This window comes from Leuciscus leuciscus, assembly GCF_965113295.1.
Source record: "Leuciscus leuciscus genome assembly, chromosome: 17".
Classification (NCBI taxonomy): domain Eukaryota; kingdom Metazoa; phylum Chordata; class Actinopteri; order Cypriniformes; family Leuciscidae; genus Leuciscus; species Leuciscus leuciscus.
The window spans coordinates 32,631,221-32,641,400 of NC_138741.1; positions in this window are offsets into that span (position 1 = coordinate 32,631,221).

The following is a 10,180-nucleotide window of genomic DNA, read 5'->3' on the forward strand; positions in this document are numbered from 1 at the left end:
AGAGATTATCTATTGAGTGGCCAGAGGATAGGCAGGACGTTCGTTCGAAAAGTAAGCTCGACGAACACTTCCTGCCATCTCGTACACAGCCTCAGCGCAGAAGCCTTCCGTTTTTCCCCGATCTCCACACCGAGGTGTCGAGATCGTGGGAGAAACCAGTGTCTTACAGAGTATACACACCACAAACATCTCACTATTCTTCCATTTATAAATATAAAGAATATGGTTATGGGGAGATGCCGAAGGTGGAGGAGACGCTTGCGAGCTATCTCTCTCCAGCAACGGCATCTTCCTTGAAGGCTCCTTCACTTCCCTCTAAGCCAGTTAAATTTACTTCAGCACTGGTTCATAAATCGTATGCAGCCGCTGGTCAAGCTGCAGCATGTCTGCATACGATGTCCCTTATGCAGGCTTATCAAGCTGAATTATTGGGGGATTTAGAGGAGGGCGGGGGAATTGGTCCTGACACGGTGGCCGAACTACGCAGAGCCACAGATCTGTCTCTCAGGGCCACCAAGGAGACTGCTAAATCAATCGGGCGGTCTATGGCAGCCCTGGTGGCCACTGAGAGGCATCTGTGGCTCAATCTGAGCGATATAAAAGATAAAGAGAAACACGTTCTCTTAGATGCTCCGGTCTCCACTGTTGGTCTATTTGGTGATGCAGTTAACAGTGCTGTAGCTAAATCACAAGAAGTTTCTAAACAGGCAGCTGCACTGCAAAAACTTCTCCCCCGCCGTTCTTTCATTGAGGCTGCTGAGCGGGAGCAGCCTCACTCCTCTAAAAAGAGCGCTGAACATCGTGCCACTCAAAAACAGAGTGTGTCCTCCCGTGCTCCCCCACAAAAATCTCGGGGACACGGAGGGCGCTCTCAAACCCAGCAGCCTTCGAGGGGTAGAACGGATCTGCGGACCTTTATTACCGCCAAGAAGGCTGCTGGGAAAAAGTCCTGACGTCCGAGGGCTCAGGACAAATGAGGGTAGTCCCCCCCGAAGCAGAGCGGTTAACACCTCTTTTCACGGTGCCCGTCTCTCTTCGGTGCCTTCAGGGGACCGTTCTGCCAACCCTGCCGCCTCCGGTGTTACAGGGCGCAGCGGTCTCCGGCGAGCACATATCTCAAGGTCCACCCGGAAACGTAGTGGCCTCGGGATGCCCGCCCCCTCTGAGGAGGGTGCTAGAGCAGTCTGTTCGGTCGTTCCCTGCCGGTGCGCCGTTACAGGGCGACGAACCGACTACTCAACAGCAACAAAATCCAGAAACCAGTCTCGAGAGGCTGGTACCTCTAGTAGAATCTTTGACAGCGTGGAAGCTACTGTCAAATGTTTCTCGTTGGGTCCTGCAGACCGTGGAAAAAGGGTATCAGATACAATTCAAGAAACGCCCACCGTGGTTTATGGGGGTCCTGCCCACAGTGGTGGGCCCCGAGCAGGTTCTGGTTATGGAACAGGAAGTAAACACTCTGTTAGAGAAAGAACACTCTGCCATAGAATATGTACCCCCCTCCAACAGGGAAACCGGGTTTTACAGCCGGTACTTCATAGTTCCAAAGAAGGACGGGGGATTGCGTCCCATTTTAGATCTTCGAGTCCTGAACGAGTCAGTCATGCAGCTCAAGTTCAAAATGTTAACATTGAGACAAATCGTGCCACAGATCAGGTCCGAGGACTGGTTTGTCACGATAGACCTCAAGGACGCATATTTCCATATTTCCATCCGTCCGTGTCATTGGAAGTTCCTGAGGTTTGCTTTCGGGGGCAAAGCATACCAATATCGAGTTCTTCCATTCGGCCTGGCTTTATCACCCCGCACTTTCACCAAATGCGTGGATGCAGCTCTGACGCCTCTGCGCCTCCAGGGTATTCGCATCATGAACTACATCGACGATTGGTTGATTTTAGCTCAGTCGCATCAGATGGCGGTTCAACATCGAGATGTTGTTCTCGCCCACATGAAAGAGCTGGGGTTACGGCTGAACGCCAAGAAGAGTGTGCTTTCTCCACTTCAGAGGACCACTTTTTTAGGCGTGGTTTGGGATTCAGTGTCGATGCAGGCGCGCCTGTCACCGCCACGTGTAGATTCCATCCTTGCAGCTGTGAAAAGTGTAAAGCTAGGCCAGCTACTCACTGTCAAACAGTTCCAGAGACTGTTGGGTCTCATGGCAGCAGCTTCCAACGTGATACCTTTTGGACTACTGCACATGAGGCCCCTGCAGTGGTGGCTCAGGACCAGAGGGTTTTCCCCGAGGGGCAACCCATTTCGCACAATCAAGGTCACGCGGCGATGCCTACATGCCTTGGTTATGTGGAAGAAACCTTGGTTCCTGTCCCAGGGCCCAGTGTTGGGAGCTCCTTGTCGTCGCAAACTGCTAACAACGGATGCTTCCCTCACGGGTTGGGGAGCGATCCTAGAGGGTCGCTCATCTCAAGGTCTGTGGGAAGACCATCATCGTTCCTGTCATATCAATCGCCTAGAGATGATAGCTGTCTTCCGGGCTCTGAGGAGCTTTATCACAGATCTCAGGGGACACCATGTGTTAGTGCATACGGACAACACGTCGGTAGTCGCCTATATCAACCACCAAGGGGGTTTGCGCTCGCGCCCATTATCCAATCTGGCACGCCATATCCTCTTGTGGTCCCAGGGGAAGTTACTGTCACTCAGGGCAGCCTACATCCCCGGGGTTCAGAATATAGTAGCAGACACTCTGTCGAGACAGGGGCCGAGGCCCGGGGAATGGAGGCTCCACCCCGAGCTGGTGGAGCTGATATGGAGGGAGTTTGGCCAAGCACAAGTGGATCTGTTTGCGTCTCGAGAGACGTCTCACTGTCCACTTTGGTTCTCCCTCACGCATCCAGCTCCTCTGGGACTGGATGCTATGGTACAGACGTGGCCGAGGCTACGTCTGTACGCCTTTCCCCCAGTTGCTCTGCTCCCGGGAGTTCTGGAGAGAGTTCGCAGGGACCGGGTTTGCCTGCTTCTTATAGCCCCGCGTTGGCCGGGCAGAGTATGGTTTCCCGATCTTGTGTCCCTCCTCGACGGGCATCCTCTGGAGCTTCCCGTCAGGAGGGACCTTCTGTCCCAAGCAGGGGGCTCGATTTTTCACCCCCGACCAGAACTGTGGAACCTGTGGGCTTGGCCTCTGAGGGGGCCCAGCTCATAGAGTCAGGTCTCTCAACTGAGGTTGTTGAGACCATTCTACAGTCCAGAGCTCCCTCCACGAGGAAACTTTATGCCCTGAAGTGGAGAGTATTCACTTCTTGGTGTAGTGACCGTCGGTTGGATCCAGTCAACTGCCCAATTGGTACAGTTCTGGAGTTCCTGCAGGACCGGTTCACTGCAGGTCTGACCCCGTCCACTTTAAAGGTCTATGTGGCGGCCATAGGTGCTTACCACATTCCTTTGGGTGGAATGTCTGTGGGGAAAGACCCTCTGGTATCTCGTTTCCTTCGTGGCACTTGGAGGCTGAGGCCTGCAGTTCGCTCTAGGGTGCCACCTTGGGATTTGTCCATTGCGCTGCAAGGCCTTTCCCTAGCCCCCTTTGAGCCTATTGAGGAGGTTCCTGAGAAATTCTTGACTTTGAAAGCTCTGTTCCTTCTAGCTATTTCTTCTCTAAAGAGAATAGGGGATCTCCAAGCATTGTCGGTTGCTCCGTCATGCTTGGAGTTTGCTCCGGGTATGGTCAAAGCTTTTCTTCACCCTAGACCGGGCTATATCCCCAAGGTCCCCACTAATGTGGCTAGACCTATTGTTCTGCAGGCCTTCTGTCCTCCTCCCTTTCAAAATGCGGACCAGGAGGCGAATAATTTGCTTTGCCCTGTTCGGGCGTTAGACGCATATGTCCACAGAGCTGCCCTGTGGCGTAAGAGTGATCAATTGTTTGTTTGCTTTGGGTCCCCTAACAAAGGAGGTCCAGTGTCTAAGCAAAGGATGAGCAAGTGGGTGGTTGAGGCTATCTCACTTGCTTATGAGGCGGCTGGGCAGCCTTCTCCTTTGGCTGTCCGGTCGCACTCTACTAGGAGTATGGCGGCCTCTAAGGCCCTTATATCAGGAGTGTCTATACAGGACGTTTGTGATGCGGCAGGCTGGTCCTCACCGCACAACTTCGTCAGGTTTTACTCTCTGGGCTTAGACTCTACTCCAGGGTCTCAGGTTTTGTCTTCCTAGTGCTGCGCAATTGATTTCACACAGGACAGACATTTGTAGCTATGGTGGCGTTGGTATAGACGTTCCCCATAGCGTCAATTCGACGCAACGCGAGTTCCCTTGAAAGGGAACGCCTCGGTTACGACTGTAACCTCGGTTCCCTGAAGAGGGAACGAGCGTTGCGTCACCTTGCCATATCTCCTTCATGCCTGTCAGCACGACTTCAGACTCTACGAAGCTTTCGTTTTCTGTTTCGGGCTGGCTTTTATAGCTTCCTGGTACGTGACGTCACCCGCCTCTGACGTTCCGCCACACCATTGGACTGATTTTACATGTGCTTCAAGACGTCATCACGCAAAGCGTTCCCCCATAGCGTCAATTCAACGCAACGCTCGTTCGCTCTTCAGGGAACCGAGGTTACAGTCGTAACCGAGGCGATTTTATGATGGAAGAATTCGGTTTTACAGATGCTAGAAACATGACTTTCAAATGAAATATTGGTATCAAAGAGCACACCCAGGTTCCTAACCGATGACGAAGACTTGATAGAACATCCATCAAGTGTTAGACAGTATTCTAGGTTGCTATGTGCGGAGGTTTTTTGCTCAATAATTAGAAACTCGTTTTTTTCATTGGAAGGTGTTTACAAGCCAGCATGAACATTTCTGGAAAGTTTGCTTTGGTGAGCTGTTTCGGACTACCAAATCTAACTCCAAATGAACTTTGTTAAAAAAAAAAATTCACACTAGTTCTTACTTCGTGGCCTAATAGAGTGTAACATTTTTGTTGGCGCGAGTAAACATGTCTTAACAAAATGTTTATACACACAAAAATGTTTTTCACTACTATTTACACCAATTATAGCATTAGTGAACAAATCCGAATTTACCTCAGCACTTCTTCAATCAATAAACTATTAAGATTCAAGTATGTTTTAGGGACTGATATAAAGAAGGTTGTCTCTTGTCATTAGTTTTCTGCTTTAGTTTTCTGTGTCTTATTAGCATGAGCATAAATAGCCCAGTGTTGTTCTATTTTTGTTACTCCATCATTTTCTTTGGATGTATGTGTTTTCTTCGTGAGTCTTTGTTTCCATGTTCATTACTCTTGTTTTTGAATTGTTTCATTTAATTTTTGTTGCAGCACTTTTATTCAACAAAGCCAAAAACTGTGTTCAGTCTTTGCTTGTCTTGAGTCTCACCTGCTTCACAGAATGTCTGAACTAAATCGGAACTCAGTGGTTGAATTATTAATCTTTTGGCAGAGCTCCATGGGTGTGTCTGAATATAGTTGAATGTTTCGCACCTTGGTGAAAGAAGTAAGGCCATAGGCAAATTCCAAATTTGTTGCACCCTTGAAGGGCACTTCGCAAAGGGGACGCCATTTGAAGGGACGTTCCAAACAACTGAATCCCTTTACGAAGGGACCTTCCAGAAGTCCATTAACAAAGGGAACATTCGATGGTCACTTCAAGGAAGTGATTTCCGTGATCTTGTGTTACAAGTTCTCGCGATTCATTATGAAGCAAAGATGGCGGGGATTTCGACTTAACGTACAAATGTAAGTACCGGTAGAATTAGGTAGAATTATTCTTTATGTAATACTCAATATTTTTCTCCAGTGATAGAAATATAATTTAAGAGAATTATGATGTAGTGCATGCAAGTTTAATTTGTAATAGAATGTTCAATACTGTAATACTAATGTAAGATATGGATGGATGGATGGCTAGATAGATCGATAGATGGGGATGGGGATGTATTTTAAAAGAAAATGCATTAAATTCATGTCTGTAACTAGTCTTTTTTGCTGATTTCAGGTCACTTATTAAAGTACTGGGGCTGGAAGTATCATCTATAAGCAGCAAAAAAATGGGAGAACCTAAAAAAGAAATACAAGGTGTTTTCACATGTCTCACTAATTGTGATGTTGTAGAAAATGTATTAGGATATCACACTATCCAAATGGATTTGGCAAGGTGTGATGGTTATGTTAGTCTATACAAAATTTCTAAAGACATATAATATAACATATAAAACTATATATGTTTTCTTTACAGCTTTTTTGTAGATAATGTTCCCCCATAAATTTTTTATTATTATTGTGGATTAATGTTTCAGATTTTCCTGTGAATCAGGACTGCAACTGCCTCTCTCTCTCTCTCTCTCTCTCTCTCTCTCTCTCTCTCTCTCTCTCTCTCTCTCTAGGAGTTGGAATGTCCACCAACAGGGTTTGGCACAGAGTCCGAAGAGGCTACTGCTGCAACATGGCATGGTTCATCCTAATGGATGAGGCTATTGGGAATAGGGAATATTGTCCCTCCATTTCACCACCTGTTTTAATATCCTCATCTGTTCAGGATGAACCAGGGCCACCAGCTTCATCCGTCTCTGTGGCTGCTTCTCTACAATGCCCCCAAGCCGGATATCAAAGGAAGCGATCCAGTGACCTCTTGGACTTCCTGAAGTTGGAGGCAGAAAAAGTAGATGCAAAAGAGAGAGCAGCAGTGGAGCAGAGCGAACAATTCTTATCACTGTTCGAAACCTTTATTAATACATTTTAAACTTAAAAAATGTAATGTTTGGGTAATAAACAACATCTTGTAACAAGAAATTTTATAAAATGTAAAATATAATCAAATCTGGCGTAAATATAATTGTAATAATTTTTTTGTACATATAATATTGTTTTTACACTAAAATGGTCTTAAAAATAAATGTGCCTTTTTAGTTACTTTTCTAGCAGGCATTTTTTATATTCTGTAAAATAAAAATCTGTCAGGCTAGTGAAAAAAAGTATCTCGAGTGTATTTGTCTGTACATTTCATTTGAACTGATTATTTTGTTTTAGACACAAGTCAAATGAAGTCATGGTACTCTAGCTGTGTGTTGGCTGGTGCTGACACCTATGCTGATGGTCGTGCCATTGCTCTCCTGACGAGTTGGCCGGTTCTCAGTATCATTTGCCTCTGGATGCACTGGATCCTCCTTATCTCCTGCAGCCAGGCCCAGGTTGTGTAGCATCGTACACACCACAACAACTTTTGGGGCAAATGTGTGATGAACCATCAAAGCTTACAGAAATATTGCCCGCCAACAATTCTTCAGCATTCCAAAGGCTCTCACTATTATCGATCGGGCCCTTGCATGGTGCTGGTTAAAGCGTCCTTCAACAATGCCATGTACCACTTCCTTGAAAGCAGTGATGAAGCAGATTGACTCTTTCAAACAGGGGTAGCCACCATCTCCAAGGATGAAAAAGCCAGGTGGTGGGTATGACCTTGTCAGATAAACAGGCCTGTTTTTTAAAACTCTAGAGTCATGCATAGACCCCGGGAAACCAACAAAGATGTCCAAAAACTTTGCACTGTGGTCACAGATTGCCTGGAGAATGACTGATGGATGGGTAAAGTTTCCTGTTGTAGTAGCACTGACCTAATCCTTTTCCTGGAGCTCTTATTCTAATGTATGTAGCAGCCATCAATAGCTCCTACTGCCCACCTAAAAGCAGCATGCCTACTAAGCCTCTAAAAACCTTGGCCAATCTCCTCCACTTCAGCTTCTGTAGGCCTTCTTATGATAACTGGCAGATGATTTTGTAGTGCATTACAGACAGAGTTGCATGCCCTATGTACAGTTGTCATTGACACACTGAAAGCTCTAGCTACAACTCTGCACAATGTTCCACAGGCAAGCCCTTCGAAGGGAGTAGGACATAGGGTTGCTCACTTCCGTTTGGAATTTGCCCTATATGACTGGGATGCTAGAACAGTGTTTCCCAGCCCACCCCAACACTACAAACTCACTAGCCTGCATCTGTCATGTCTTCGGTCTGATCTGCCTTGTTGTGTTGTCTCTCGTGCCGTTAGTCTGCGTGCCTTGTTGTTGTTTTGATGCGCATGGTTTGTGTTGACAGTTCGCCTCATGCCCCGCTGTCATTGTGGCATTCTCCCCACCCCCTTGTTATTCCATCAGCATTAGCACTCACCGCTCTCACCTGTCATTGATTAAACGTCCTAATTATTCCCTTATTTATTCCCCTCATGTTCTTGTGCCAGATTGTTTGTGTATATTTACCCAGCGCTCCGGCCAACCAAAGCCTTTTCCATGTCAAGTTAGATTGTGCCTTGTGTTTTGTTTTGAGACTCCAGTGCCTGTTGTGTTTCTTTTAGTTTCGTTTTTGCCCTGCCATCTAGACTGTTCGCTCTCTGCCTCTCGTCTCTGCAGCGCCACAACTCTTGCTCCAGTCCCTCTTTCCTCCCCCACCAGCGATCTCTCCACCAGATGCGTGGCCCCGCCTAGCCCAATTTCCTCCCCACCACGAGCCTGAACCTCATGCCATAAGCCCACCGCCTTACGATGGGGACCCTTACTCCTGTCGAGCATTCCAATCACAGTCCTCTCTGGTGTTCGCACTACAGCTCCACTGTAATGCCACTGAGAACTCTAGGCGTATGTCCTAACTTTGCTCACCGGTAAGGCTCGTGAGTGGGGTCCTGCAGTCTGGGATGCGTGAGCACCCTTTTGCCGCTATTGTTGGCAGACTTGATGACTTCCGTGAGGAGATGATCAAGCTGTTCGACCGATCGGCAAGGGGAGATGAGGCGGCTTCCAGGCTAGTGCGGCTTTCACAGGAAGGTCGCTTTGTCACAGATTATGCCTTCCAGTTCCAAACCTTGGCGGCCTCCTGCGATTTGAATGAAGGGACCCTGCATTCCAGATTTCTTGAAGGGCTGGATGACAACATCCAGGATGAGATTGCCACCCATAAGCTGCCACATGACCTGGATTCCTTGGTTGACCTGGCTCTTCGTGTAGAAGGTTGCATCCTTCGTCGACGCCAGCGTCGGTCTGTTCGCCCATCTTGGAGGCTGGGGGAGAGCTCCTTTCCCAGGTCACCCCCGTCCAATCGTCACCTCCTTCTATAGACACAGAGCCCATGCAGCTGGGGCGCCTCCGTCTCACGCATCAGGAGAAGCAAGACCGCCTGGTTCGAGGCTTATGTCTGTACTGTGGGAAGCCTGGGCACTTCGCCATCAAGTGCCCTTTAAATGCCAAGGCCCACCAGTGAACCGGGGAATCCTGGTGGGCGCCTCTCCCTGTGTGAATTTCCCCTGTTCTCGCACTCTGCTACCTGTCTCCATCCAGCATGAGGGCTCCTCCAAACTCTGGCAGGCCTTAGTGGACTCTGGGGCCGAGGGCAATTTCTTGGACAGTTCTGTCGCTAAGCAATGGAACATTCCCGCTATCCCTCTCTCTTCACCTATTTCTGTGTGGTCACTAGCTGGTCAACTTATCTCCACCATCACCCACACCACCCCTCGTGTAAGTTTAATTGTCTCTGGTAATCATCGTGAGGGTATTGAGCTGTACCTGCTTAATTCCCCGGGTGCCCCTGTCATTCTGGGGCCCCTGTGGCTGGCACTAGTGATGGCCGGTTCGTGAACGAATCGTTCTTTTGAACCGGTTCTTTTTAGTGAACTGGTCGAACCAGTACACTAAATCGGACTGAATCGTTCGAAACAGTTCGCGTCTTGCGTCAGCACTGATCCACAAGAAGTTACTAAAGTTACTCACTTTCGGACATGCCTGAGTCCTGACAGTCCCTTCGACTCAAAATAAACCAATATCCCGGAGTAGGCATATGTTACTCCAGTAAATCCAACAGTTCACTGAACTGAGACGTGCTGAGAGAAGTGATGAGCACGAGCAGTTGATACTGAGCATGCGCGCACTACCGAACGTACAGGTACAGCGGTTCTCGGACCACCAGTACAGAACCGAGAACTGTTTCTTTCGGACACGTTCGATACGGAGAACCGATGAGCTGATGAGCTGAGCATGCGTGCAATTCTTTCAGAGGGACGAAATGCATGTTTCTTGTAGCCTATTTTATTGAACATCAATAAGTGTAACAAAATAAAACATGTTAGAAACATGTTTATCTCATAGGCTACTGCCTTTTCACTGTATTATTTTAAAGATTGGAAACACAATGAATGGACTGTAAAACTAAACATTTATTATACTAAAACATT